The 12,097-nt window shown below is 43.0% G+C and overlaps 1 long non-coding RNA gene across 3 annotated transcripts; it reads right to left on the reverse strand.

The window, feature by feature from the left end:
* Window positions 1-3,126: 3,126 nt before the first annotated feature.
* Window positions 3,127-6,236, reverse strand: LOC123070919 (uncharacterized). Of its 3 annotated transcripts, none has more exons than XR_006434001.1 (4): window positions 5,539-6,236; window positions 5,202-5,402; window positions 4,168-4,573; window positions 3,127-3,435 (listed from the first exon to the last, which is right to left on the reverse strand). It is a non-coding gene; the product is annotated as an uncharacterized lncRNA (long non-coding RNA). The 3 variants fall into 3 exon arrangements; XR_006434002.1 differs by having other exon boundaries at window positions 4,168-4,524; window positions 5,517-6,236; XR_006434000.1 differs by having other exon boundaries at window positions 5,517-6,236.
* Window positions 6,237-12,097: the final 5,861 nt, after the last annotated feature.

Here is a 12,097-nt window from a genome sequence, read left to right on the forward strand (position 1 = left end):
AGCTCATCGGCGCGGCGACGATGGGGCGACGGGACGGGGCGGCGACGATGGGACGGGCCGGCGACTATGGGGTGGGGCGCGGCGATGGGGCGGCCGGGGCGCGGCGACGGGGACGGGGATGGCCGGGGCGACGACGTCGACGGGGGCGACAACGAGGGGCGGGGACGGCCGGGGTCGGCGACGAGGGGCGGTGGCGGCGACGTCGATGGGGACGGCGTTGATCGGGGCAGGGCGGCGCGGCGGAGGGAAGAAACAGAGAGGGAAAGTGAATTTTTTCAACATTTGTATATATAGGATGGACCTTTAGTACCGGTTGGTTCCATGACCCGGTACTAAAGGTTTGTTTTGGCCAGGCCAAGCGGCGGGAAGCGCACCCCTTTAGTATCGGGTGGTGGCTCCAACCGGTACTAAAGACCCCCCCTTTAGTATCGGTTGGTGCCACGACCCGGTACTAAAGGGGTGCGCTGGCGCAGTGCGGTGCGGCAAGTTTAGTCCCACCTCGCTAGTCGAAGGGCTACCGCACTGGTTTATAAGCCCCAGTGCGGTAGCTCTCTCGAGCTCCTCTCCTAAGCAGGCCTACTGGGCCTAGTTGTTCAGTGCTGCCCTATGGGCCTACTGGGCCTTTGCGGGCCTGCATCCTGGCCCAACAGAAGGTTGTGTTTCTAGTCATATGCAGACCGCTTTGGCCCAGTAGGCGGGCTTTTTTTATTTTCTTAATTTTTTTGCTTTATTTATTTTTGTTTTATTTATTTTTGAGTTGTTTTTTTGTTGTATTTAGAGTTTCTTTCTGAATATTTTTGCTTTAGGTACAAAAAATTACAAACTTTCTGTTAGTGCCGGTAGTTTTCAAATTTGAATAGTTTAAATTTTGAATTATTTGAAATTTGTGTGAATCACTAGTTTGTGAATAACTTAACTATGAAAAAAGATTTTTCAGTGATTCTTTTTTCTTATGTTTAATATTATTGTGTTTTATCATTATACTCAATTTGATAATGCTTAGGTTATTTAAAAAATGAAATGCCTTTGTAACAGATGAGTTTTCGTCCGAAACCCTGATACTTCGAAAGAGATAGTAAATGCATGAAAGAATTTGTTTGCACATAAAATTTCTTCGCGTTTCAAATGCCAAAACACATTACTACCCTAACTATTACAGAGATTCCCTCCTGGGTGTGAAACACAGAAGAAAGTGATGATAGTGAAGCCGATCACATCCCGGATTTTTGGGTGTGAAACTTTTTCTTCGCGTGTGTCCCTTTGCACCGTAGCCATGGAAAATCTTCATCATTTAACTGGATGCTCGGGTCAATATTCACTGCGAATGGAGCAATTTCATCAAACTTTTCATAATCTTCTGACATGTCTATCTTGTCATCCACTCCCACGATGTTTCTTTTCCCTGAAAGAACTATGTGGCGCTTTGGCTCGTCGTATGATCCATTCGCTTCCTTATCTTTTCTTTTTCTCGGCCTGGTAGACATGTCTTTCATATAAAAAACCTGCGCCACATCATTGGCTAGGACGAATGGTTCTTCTGCATACGCAAGATTGTTGAGATCCACTGTTGTCATTCCGTACTGCAGGTCTTCCGTTACCCCACCTCGTGTCATATTGACCCATTTGCACCGAAACAAAGGGACCTTCAAACCACCTGCATAGTTAAGTTCCCATATGTCCTCTATGTAACCATAATATGTTTCCTTTCCCGTGTTGGTTGTTGCATCAAAGCGGACACAACTGTTTTGGTTGGTGCTCTTCTTATCTCGGGTGATCGTGTAAAATGTATTCCCATTTATCTGGTACCCTTTGAAAGTCATTATATTCGAAGATGGTAACTGGGACAACGAGTATAGGTCATCTTCAATATTGCCATCGTGCATGGCACGTTTCTGAAACCAACCGGCGAAAGTCCTCGTTTGTTCACGTGTAATCCAGTCGTCAGACTTCTCCGGGTGTTTGGAGTGTAGAAAATTCTTGTGTTCCTCCATATACAGAGCCACCAAGGCGGAATTCTGTAGAACTGTGTAGTGTGCTTCAGTGAGAGAATGCCCGTCCATACATATTATTTGATCCCCTCCTAGCGTGCCTTTTCCATCCAGTCTGCCCTTATGCCGCGCTTCAGGAACACCAATCGGCTTAAGGTCAGGAATAAGTCAATACAAAACTCAATGACCTCCTCATTTTCATGGCCCTTCGCGATGCTTCCTTCTGGCCTAGCACGGTTATGAACATATTTCTTCAAGACTCCCATGAACCTCTCAAAGGGGAACATATTGTTTAGAAATACAAGACCCAAAACGTTAATCTCTTCGCAAAGGTGAACTAGGACGTGCGTCATGATGTTGAAGAAGGATGGTGGGAACACCAACTCAAAACTGACAAGACATTGCACCAAATCATTCTGTAACCTTGGTATGATTTCTGGACTGATTACCTTCTGAGAGATGGCATTGAGGAATGCACATAGCTTCACAATGGCTAATCGAACGTTTTCCGGTAGAAGCCCCCTCAATGCAATCGGAAGCAGTTGCGTCATAATCACGTGGCAGTCATGAGACTTTAGGTTCTGGAACTTTTTCTCTGCCATATTTATTATTCCCTTTATATTCGACGAGAAGCCAGACAGTACCTTCATGCTGAGCAGGCATTCAAAGAAGATTTCCTTCTCTTCTTTGGTAAGAGCGTAGCTGGCCTGACCCTGATGTATGCCATCTTTTCCGTGCATACGTCACTACAACAGGAACCCCCCTATAGCAACGCTTTCTTCCGTATCTAAAAGTTCATATATGCGTTGTTAGTGTCAATACCAACGGTTTGGGATGCGCTGCCTTATCCAGTGTTGCTAGCGCATATTACAACGGTTATACCACTGTTGGTAAAAGGGACCGTTGCAAAAATGCAACACATAAAACAGACTTATGCAACACCTTTATATGTTGGTGCTTAATTTACAGGAATCAACATCCCATTGCTTGGCAACAGAGTTTGCAATGCTTCAAATCTTGGTACATATATAATGTGAATAATATTATTTTCTATACATATTGCTAGCAACTAAATTAATGCTCCACATAATGGTGATAATTATATATGCATTTCAAGTGAACAAAAAACAAGAGAATATACTCACGGGAGGAAGAAATCATATATTATATAAAATTGTTGGATTACAACAGTGGATATTACATAAGGAACATCATCCAAATGTGATGCATAATCTAAATATTTTCTTGAAAACAAAATGTAAACCAAAAGCATCCCTCAACATCACTACAACTTAACTAAAACTTAACAGAGGAACATCAGTCCTACAACTTAACTAAAATTGAAAGCATCCATCATCATCATCATCATCATCATCATCATCATCATCATTATCATCATCAGTATATTTGCCACATACCCATATAATCATCCATTTATGTTTTGAACCTACAAACAAAAAACAAAATGAACTGTTAACACACAATGCATTAACAAAAAACAAAAAAAAATGAATAACTTTCTGTGGTAATGTAAGTGTAATTAGAGAACGTGTAATACATTTTGAACATCTCACAACGGGTCCTGTTATGTCATGGATTCATATGAAAAAAAAGATGGCCACTATGGGACGATAAAACTGGAAACTCAAACTAAAATATTCCAAGGAATATTTAGAAGGGACCATGTATCTATGTTTCTGTAGAAAGACGCATTTTGGCTCCTATATATGGGATGAACACTTAAAAGGAGGACATTTATTTTATTTTGGTGATATACAGAAGATCCATTGAAATGTTCTATAGACAACACAAAAGAGATGACTGGTTTTTCCGTTTGGTCTACCATTTTTACACTATAAAATGCGAGGCAGACAACCTAGATTTCTGGTTCGTTTATGTTGAAGAGTTTCCAAAGAAAACGATTATAAGACTTAACAAATGCATATGTACGCATATGAAATACATGGTATACATACTCATCTAGAAGATATATTTTTCGCGCGTGATACATACATGTAGCTTAATTGTTTCCCTTTTAAATAGTATATCAAATCATGGATTAATTAATAGATTTATTTCGCTCGTACTGATTTGAGATGGTTTTGCTCTCTTTCGTATAGGGTCAAAACAAAAACATAGATTTAGAGCTTAAAAAACATAGATCATATACTACACATACCAATATAAAAAATGCGTGGCTGTGTATATACGTATTGTAAGCATCATTAATCCTCTTTTAGCTTAGCCCCACTGAAACTAATCATATGATCCATGCTCTCCAAACTTATATGAGCTCCTCATCCATGCATCATGCAAAAAGGTGTAAAGTAGTAAATAAGAAATTGCCCTAGAAATCAAACCTCTAGTCCAGTACGGGCGTGCATAAAATAGAACAGTATGAAGCCAATACCTACACACCTGGAGGCACGGGATGTAGCCAAAGTGCAGATGAGAAGTTCATTCAGCCATTATACGTCCTCGGTGGGGGCTCTCAACTTGATTATCCTCTTCATCGCCTGGGCTTTCGTTAGGTGATCTGTAATGACGTGCTCAGTGAGCTTCCTTTTTTTGTTACTGACCTTTTCCTATTATGTGAAAAGGAAGAATTGCGGCAAACAGGTTACACACTTTCAACATGAATCAGAAGCATACAACATGAGTCTTTCCTTTAGTATATTTTCCATTATATGAGAATGGAAATACATGTATGCAAGATCATATTTTGTGCTTAACGAAATAAATGGAGACTCAACTTATCTACTCACAATGCGTGCCTAGTAATTGCACATGTGTATGTATAACATATATATAAACTACAACAAACATACAGTTTAGTATCATGGATTCAGTCAGCGAATTACAAAAAACAGATCTTAATTTCATAACAGCTCTTCCTAAGCAAGTTCTAGCACCATAAATGTTCTTAATTATTTAGTACATCAATTTAACAAAAGAACGGCATTAAAACAAACCAAGCAGACAAATATATGAGGAAAGAGGTTAACTAAGAATCATTTTTTGATCTCGCGTGTAGTTTCAAATAAATACTGTTACGGTGCCACTGCCACCTTGACCTCCTGATGCATATACCCTCAAGTCTGCAATAACACTATCAAAGATATTCCATCTAAATAGAGTAGTTTGTGCTTTTAAGCTGTGGATCACTGGGTGAGGATAAAATTGAAAGAACAATTCAAGTAAACAAACCCGTACCTTTTGCATGTAAGGAACATAGCGAAGTAGATTGAACAAATCATGTACTGCTCCAAACCGACTTATCCACTTTCCAACAATATTAGAAGTGGTGCTTGAGTTTGCTGTGCAGAGGTACGACCACGCCTTCGCTGAACTGAATCACCTAATTGCTTGTATAGCACAAATTTAGCCATCCAAGTAATATGTATCTTCAGATGTCTGAAATTAAAGAAAGCACATTATCAATATTCCCCAAAACAAAACTCTAGGCTGTACGTCCCAGATTTCAGTAGCACAACACAACATAAAAATCCTCAAAAGCAAAAAACCTACTCTCTTCTTGCTCCTTCTGTACCTGCAACCCGCCAGAAATAGTTCCTCTTCTCGGCAACTTCACCAACAATAGGGGCTGTCCAATCAGATAGAAACTGTCTTTGATGTACCGCCTTCTCCACTGCATTGGATTTCAGTTTTGGTTGGGCACGGAATGCGAAATTGGAAGGATGTCCTGGTGCAGTGGATATTAAAAGGTTGCAGAGCAGGGATCAGGGAGAGGATTCCTATTCGCAAAAAAAGGGGAGAGGCTTCCTGGATCGTTTTACATGGAGGACACGTGAATAGTGGAGAACAATTAGGAGGAGGAGCACTGGAGGAGGACGAACGGGGCTACAGATGTGGGTGATGCATTTGTATCGCGAGGGGCTACGGATGTGGAACGAGGGATGCGGTTGCCTGTGCTTGTTCATGGCCGTACCTTGGATTCACCATTGGTCGCAGCGGAGCGGTTACGAGGGGCGGCACGCCGGGATGCAGGGCTGCAGGGGTGGTGACAAGGGGCGGCGCGCTAGGACGGAGGGTCGCAGGGCAGCGGTGAGGAGCGGCGCCGGGACAGAGGATCACAGGGGAGTGGTGAGGGCGGCGTGCAGGGATGCAGGTAGGTCGCAGCCGTGCAAAGGAGTGGCAACGACTAACGAGCGACGGCGGCCGGCATGGGAGGGCTCGAGAGGAGAAGGGGAGGTTGAGGAAAGGGAACGACCTAGGTTAGTCGTGAAAGCCAACTTGGGCTGGGTTAGCGCATTGGGCTTTACATGGAGTTGTGGTAAATGGGTCAGGATCTGCACTAAACGCATATGCTACAACGCCTATATGCGTATCTCTTTTAAACTTTGCAACGTATAGTCAAAATGTCGTAGAATATGTGTTGCATTATAGGGGGTATCCTTGTAGTGCGTTGCTGGTCCTCCCGTGCCTCTGGTGTATCTTTTGTCTTCCCATACACGCCCAAGAAGCCAAGCAGGGTCACGCAAAGATTCTTCATCAAGTGCATCACGTCGATTGCGGAGCGGACCTCTAGGTCTTCCCAATAGGACAGGTCCCAAAATATAGATTTCTTCTTCCACATGGGCGCGTGTCCGTCAGCGTCCTTCGGAACAGGTTGTCCGCCAGGACCCTTTCCAAAGATTACCTTCAAATCCTTGACCATATCATGTACATCAGCACTAGTACAGTGGCGAGGCTTCGTCCGGTGATCCGCCTCACCTTTGAAATGCTTGCCTTTCTTTCTTACAGGATGCCTGCTCGGAAGAAATCGACGATGTCCCAGGTACACATTCTTCCTACAACTCTCCAAATATATACTGTCAGTATCATCCAAACAGTGCGTGCATCCGCGGTATCCCTTGTTTGTCTGTCCTGAAAGGTTACTGAGAGCAGGCCAATCATTGATGGTCACGAACAACAACGCCTTTAGGTCAAATTCTTCCTGTCCGTGCTCATCCCACACACGTACACCTGTTCCATTCCACAGCTGTAATAGTTCTTCAACTAATGGCCTTAGGTACACATCAATGTCGTTGCTGGGTTGCTTAGGGCCTTGGATGAGCACTGGCATCATAATAAACTTCTGCTTCATGCACAACCAAGGAGGAAGGTTATACAAACATAGAGTCACAAGCCACGTGCTATGGTTGCTGCTCTGCTCCCCAAAAGAATTAATGCCATCTGCACTTAGACCAAACCATACGTTCCTTGGGTCACCTGCAAACTCCTCCCTGTACTTTCTCTCGATTTTTCTCCACTGCGAACCGTCAGCCGGTACTCTCAACTTTCCGTCTTTCTTACGGTCTTCTCTGTGCCACCGCATCACCTTCGCATGCTCTTTGTTTTGGAAGAAACGTTTCAACCGTGGTATTATAGGAGCATACCACATCACCTTGGCAGGAATCTTCTTCCTGGGGCGCTCGCCCTCGACATCACCAGGGTCATCGCGACTGATCTTATAACGCAATGCACCACATACCGGGCAAGCGTTCAAATCCTCATACGCACCGCGGTAGAGGATGCAGTCATTAGGGCATGCATGTATCTTCTACACCTCTAACCCTAGAGGGCAGATAACCTTCTTTGCTTCATACGTACTCTCGGGCAATTCGTTGTCCTTTGGAAGCATATTCTTTATCATTACCAGCAACTTTCCAAATCCCTTGTCAGATACACCATTCTCTGCCTTCCATTGCAGCAATTCCAGTGTGGTGCCCAACTTTTTTTGTCAGCTTCACAATTCGGGTACAACAATTTTTTGTGATCTTCTAACATGCACTGCAACTTCTTCCTCTCCAAATCACTTGCGCAGTTTCTCTTTGCATCGGCAATGGCCCGACCTAGATCATCAGCGGGCTCATCTGATGCCTCTTCTTGAGCTTGTTCCCGCATTGCCGGCTCAGCTTCTTCCTCCATTGTTGTATCATCGTATTTAGGGAACCCATGGCCAGGATAGATGTCGTCTTCTTCTTCTTCATTGTCTTCCATCATAACCCCTCTTTCTCCGTGCTTGGTCCAAACATTATAGTGGGGCATGAAACCAGACTCAAATAGGTGGACGTGAATGGTTCTTGACGTAGAGTAATTGTGACCATTCTTACAGCCAGCACATGGACAAGGCATAAAACCATCTGCCCACTTGTTTGCCTCAGCGGCAAGCAGAAAAGTATGCACGCCATTAATGAACCCGTGAGAGCATCGGTCATCATACATCCATTGTCGGCTCATATCTTCATTATACACAACACCGAATATACCAAATTAATAAAAGTTCATACATAAAGTTCATATACAACACTTAATTAAATGCAACACACAAATAACTCTCTAGCTAAAGAATTTAAATGCAACAACAAATGCGATCAAGATCACAACTAAGGTAACAATTGATCCAACAGCATAATGATACCAAGCCACACTATCAATGGCATATTTTCTAATCTTTCTAATCTTCAACCTCATTTTCTCCATCTTGATCTTGTGATCATCGACGACACATGCAACTCCAATTCCATCTTCCCCCCCTCAATTCTTTTCAATTTTTCTTTCAAATACTCGTTTTCTCTTTCAACTAAATTTAACCTCTCGACAATAGGGTCGGTTGGAATTTTCGGTTCACATACCTCCTAGATAAAAATATCTATGTCAACTTGATGGGCATAATTTGTCATAAACACAAAATGCAACAACTAGTTTTAAAAGAGAATATACCACATCCGAATCATAACAAGGACAAGGGCCGACGGGGACGAATATCAAAACCATGGCACTATGTATAACAAACAACGTACGGGTAAGACAATTATACAAGTAACTATATATCCAAATCACACAAACATCAAATTGGTAATGTAAAACATTCATGAACAAGAGCCTCACCACAAGGTGGTGCCAGCGACGGGACGGTGCGGGCGATCGACGGTGGTTACGACGGAGATTTAGAAGGCACTAAGTAAACCACACCTACATATGCAAACTAAGTGTTATTTTTGACCTCAAATTGCATATAAATCAAATACTAGCAAATATAATTCCTCCCAAATTAATCACTATATAAAGCATTGCAAGAGCTAATCTAGCAATGAGAGTTGAAAGGACAAAGTTGCTAACCTTTGTGATCATTTGAATGGATGGGGGCCTTCAAATCTTGACAAATTTTGGGCAAAATATGTGAGGAGCTCGAGGAAGAGAGGGGAAGGATAGAGGAAGTGAGGGGAAAGGGGAAGAATAGAGTGGCTCGGGTGGATGAAGGGTTTATGTACGTCGACCTTTAGTACCGGTTCGTGCCACGAACCAGTACTAAAGGTGCTGGACGGGCCCCAGACTGACAACATCCTGCCACCACTCTCTTTAGTACCGGTTCGTGGCACGAACCGGTGCTAAAGGTTCGCCACGAACCAGTACTAATGAGAGCGGCCGGCTAGCCGTTGGAACCGGCACTAATGGACACATTAGTACCGGCTCAAAATCAAACCGGCACTAATGTGTCTCAGATTTGCCCCCTTTTTCTACTAGTGTGACTACATCACTTGAATCCCCAACAATAGCATCCGTGTTACCATACTAAACCCTTCTATCACTGGTGTTCAGAATAAGACATCACGGTTTCCCTGCTCTTAACCTCTCTGTGGGTCGCTCTCCATGATCCTGGGTGAAGGAAATATGCCCCAGAGGCAATAATAAAGTTGTTATTTTATATTTCCTTATTCATGATGAATGTTTATTATTCATGCTAGAATTGTATTGACCGAAAACTTAAATACATGTGTGAATACATAAACAAATACCATGTCCCTAGTAAGCCTCTACTAGACTAGCTCGTTGACCAAAGATGGTTAAGGTTTCCTAACCATAGACATGTGTTGTCATTTGATAACGGGATCACATCATCAGGAGAATGATGTGATGGAAAAGACCCATTCGTTAGCTTACCATATTGATCGCTCAGTTTATTACTATTGCTTTCTTGATGACAAGTACATAATCCTTCGACTATGAGATTATGCAACTCCCATATACCGGAGGAATATCTTGTGTGCTATCAAATGTCACAACATAACTGGGTGATCATAAAGATGCTCTACAGGTATCTTCGAAGGTGTTTGTTGAGTTGGTATAGATCAAGATTATGATTTGCCACCCCGAGTATCGGAGAGGTATCTCTGGGCCCTCTCAGTAATACACATCATAAGAAGCCTTGCAAGCAAAGTGACTAAGGAGTTAGTTACAAGATGATGTATTGCGGAATGAGTAAAGAGACTTGCCGGTAATGAGATCAAACTAGGTATGAAGATACCGATGATCGAATCTCGGGCAAGTAACATACCGATGGACAAAGGGAATTACGTATGTTGTCATAAGGTTTGATTGATAAAGATCTTCGTAGAATATGTAGCAGCCAATATGGGCATCCAGGTTCCGCTATTGGTTATTTACTGGAGAGGTGTCTCGGTCATGTCTACATAGTTCTTGAACCCGTAGGGTCCGCACGCTTAACGTTCGTTGACATATAGTGTTATATGAGTTATATGATTTGGTGACCCAATGTTGCTTGGAGTCCCGGATGAGATCACAGACATGCCGAGGAGTCTCGAAATGGTCGAGAGGTAAAGATTGATATATAGGACGATGGTATTGGGACATCGGAAGAGTTTCGGAGTGTACCGGGTAGTCATTGGGTCGCTGGAAGGGGTTCTGGACACCCCTGGTAAGTGTATGGACCTAATGGGCCAAAGGGGGGGGGACAGACCAACTCACTAGCAGGCTGGTGCGCCCCTCTCCTTGGCTGGCCGACCCTAGGGGAAGGAAAGGGGAGGGGTGGCGCCTCCTGCCTTTCCCTCCTCGTGAGAGAAAGGAAAGGTGGGGGGGGGGTCCTCCCCCTGCCTTCCTCCTGCACTCAAATAAGGAAGGGGGGAGGGGGGCTTGGGGAAGACCCCAAGTACGATCCAGCCCTACTTGGGGTGCCCTTGGCCTCTCTCCTCTTCCCCAACCTATATATATGTGGGAGGGGGCGTGCTACTTCTTGATCTTGTGTTGGTTTTTCATTGAAGAGGAAAGGGTGATGCAACAAAGTAGAGATAAGTATTTCCCTCAGTTAGAGAACCAAGGTATCAATCCAGTTGGAGACAACACGCAAGTCACCAATACCTGCACAAACAATCAAACACTTGCACCCAACGCGATAAAGGGGTTGTCAATCCCTTCATGGTCACTTCCAAAAGTGAGATCTCATAGAGATAGATAAACAAAAGATAAAATATTTTTGGGGTTTTTGGTTTATAGATCTGAAAGTAAAAGATTGCAAAATAGTAGAACAGAAACTAATATGATGGAAAATAGACCCGGGGACATAGGTTTCACTAGAGGCTTCTCTCAAGATGGCAAATAATACGGTGGGTGAACAAATTACTGTCGAGCAATTGATAGAAAAGCGCAAAGTTATGACGATATCCAAGGCAATGATTATGAAATATAGGCATCACGTCCGTATCAACTAGACCGATTCCTGCCTGCATCTACTACTATTATTCCACACATCGACCGGCTCCTGCCTGCATCTAGAGTATTAAGTTCATGAAGAACAGAGTAACACTTTAAGTAAGATGACATGATGTAGAGGAATAAACTCAAGCAATATGGTGTAAACCCCATCTTTTTATCCTCGATGGAAACAATACAATACTAAAGGAAATATGCCCTAGAGGTAATAATAAAGTTGTTATTTATATTTCCTTATATCATGATAAGTGTTTATTATTCATGCTAGAATTGTATTAACCGGAAACTTGATACATGTGTGGATACATAGACAAAGCACCGTGTCCCTAGTAAGCCTCTACTAGACTAGCTCGTTAATCAAAGATGGTTAAGTTTCCTAACCATGGACATGTGTTGTCATTTGATGAACGGGATCACATCATTATGAGAATGATGTGATGGACAAGACCCATCCTTTAGCTTAGCATTTGATCGTATAGTTTATTGCTACTACTTTCAAGTATGTCAAATACATATTCCCTTGACTATGAGATCATGCAACTCCCGGATACTGGAGGAGTGCCTTGTGTGCTATCAAACATCACAACGTAACTGGG

The sequence above is a fragment of the Triticum aestivum genome, chromosome 3B, assembly GCF_018294505.1.
Source record: "Triticum aestivum cultivar Chinese Spring chromosome 3B, IWGSC CS RefSeq v2.1, whole genome shotgun sequence".
NCBI classification, from domain to species: Eukaryota; Viridiplantae; Streptophyta; class Magnoliopsida; order Poales; family Poaceae; genus Triticum; species Triticum aestivum.